Here is a 2,569-nt window from a genome sequence, read left to right as displayed (position 1 = left end):
TCAAAATTATGGAGGGATTATTCAAATGATCAGAAGTAGATTGAAGGTATTGGTCTGCTTTCAGTTTTTAAGGTCATAGCAACACCCAGATTTCAAAGACATTTAAAAGCCATCCAATCATCTGCCGAACCAGACTCTCTCGCTTTAGCCCACATAGCATTTCGTTCCCTTATAATTTTAATAAGTTAATCAGTAAACCAAGGGTTCTCTCTGCCCTTAATACTGGATTTTCTCTGTCTCTCCTCTCTCCTCTTTTCCAGCCTCCCCCCACCTGTCTCTCAATTCAATTCAAACTGACTTTTTTGGCATGGGAAACAGATATTAACATTGACAAAGTAAAAAAAAGAACAAAAACTATCAGACATGAATAATATCCCCCTAGAGTCAGCTGCATTAATAATATCCCCCTAGAGTCAGCTGCATTAATAATATCCCCCTAGAGTCAGCTGCATTAATAATATCCCCCTAGAGTCAGCTGCATTAATAATATCCCCCTAGTCAGCTGCATTAATAATATCCCCCTAGAGTCAGCTGCATTAATAATATCCCCCTAGAGTCAGCTGCATTAATAATATCCCCCTAGTCAGCTGCTTTAATAAAATCCCTCTAGAGTCAGCTGCATTAATAATATCCCCCTAGAATCAGCTGCATTAATAATATCCCCCTAGAGTCAGCTGCATTAATAATATACCCCTAGTCAGCTGCTTTAATAAAATCCCTCTAGAGTCAGCTGCATTAATAATATCCCCCTAGTCAGCTGCATTAATTATATCCCCCTAGAGTCAGCTGCATTAATAATATCCCCCTAGTCAGCTGCATTAATAATATCCCCCTAGAGTCAGCTGCATTAATAATATCCCCCTAGTCAGCTGCATTAATAATATCCCTCTAGAGTCAGCTGCATTAATAATATCCCCCTAGAGTCAGCTGCATTAATAATATCCCCCTAGAGTCAGCTGCATTAATAATATCCCCCTAGAGTCAGCTGCTTTAATAATATCCCCCTAGAATCAGCTGCATTAATAATATCCCCCTAGAGTCAGCTGCATTAATAATATCCCCCTAGAGTCAGCTGCATTAATAATATTGCCCCTAGTCAGCTGCTTTAATAATATCCCCCTAGTCAGCTGCATTAATAATATCCCCCTAGTCAGCTGCATTAATAATATCCCCCTAGAGTCAGCTGCATTAATAATATCCCCCTTGAGTCAGCTGCATTAATAATATCCCCCTAGAGTCAGCTGCATTAATAATATCCCCCTATAGTCAGCTGCATTAATAATATCCCCCTAGTCAGCTGCATTAATAATACCCCCCTAGAGTCAGCTGCATTAATAATATCCCCCTAGTCAGCTGCATTAATAATATCCCCCTAGAGTCAGCTGCATTAATAATATCCCCCTAGTCAGCTGCATTAATAATATCCCCCTAGTCAGCTGCATTAATAATATCCCCCTAGTCAGCTGCATTAATCATATCCCCCTAGAGTCAGCTGCATTAATAATATCCCCCTAGAGTCAGCTGCATTAATAATATCCCCCTAGAGTCAGCTGCTTTAATAATATCCCCCTAGAATCAGCTGCATTAATAATATCCCCCTAGAGTCAGCTGCATTAATAATATCCCCCTAGAGTCAGCTGCATTAATAATATTGCCCCTAGTCAGCTGCTTTAATAATATCCCCCTAGTCAGCTGCATTAATAATATCCCCCTAGTCAGCTGCATTAATAATATCCCCCTAGAGTCAGCTGCATTAATAATATCCCCCTTGAGTCAGCTGCATTAATAATATCCCCCTAGAGTCAGCTGCATTAATAATATCCCCCTATAGTCAGCTGCATTAATAATATCCCCCTAGTCAGCTGCATTAATAATACCCCCCTAGAGTCAGCTGCATTAATAATATCCCCCTAGTCAGCTGCATTAATAATATCCCCCTAGAGTCAGCTGCATTAATAATATCCCCCTAGTCAGCTGCATTAATAATATCCCCCTAGTCAGCTGCATTAATAATATCCCCCTAGTCAGCTGCATTAATCATATCCCCCTAGAGTCAGCTGCATTAATAATATCCCCCTAGACAGCTAAATTAATAATATCCCCCTATAGTCAATTGCATTAATAATATCCCCCTAGTCAGCTGCATTAATAATATCCCCTTAGAGTCAGCTGCATTAATAATATCCCCCTAGTCAGCTGCATTAATAATATCCCCTTAGAGTCAGCTGCATTAATAATATCCCCCTAGTCAGCTGCATGAATAATATCCCCCTAGTCAGCTGCATTAATAATATCCCCTTAATCAGCTGCATTAATAATATCCCCCTAGAGTCAGCTGCATGAATAATATCCCCCTAGTCAGCTGCATTAATAATATCCCCCTAGTCAGCTGCATTAATAATATCCCCCTAGAGTCAGCTGCATTAATAATATCCCCCTAGTCAGCTGCATTAATAATATCCCCCTAGTCAGCTGCATTAATAATATCCCCCTAGAGTCAGCTGCATTAATAATATCCCCTTAATCAGCTGCATTAATAATATCCCCCTAGAGTCAGCTGCATTAATAA

The sequence above is a fragment of the Salvelinus namaycush genome, unplaced genomic scaffold (genome assembly GCF_016432855.1).
Source record: "Salvelinus namaycush isolate Seneca unplaced genomic scaffold, SaNama_1.0 Scaffold227, whole genome shotgun sequence".
Classification (NCBI taxonomy): domain Eukaryota; kingdom Metazoa; phylum Chordata; class Actinopteri; order Salmoniformes; family Salmonidae; genus Salvelinus; species Salvelinus namaycush.
Note: the sequence above shows the minus strand (reverse complement) of the source record.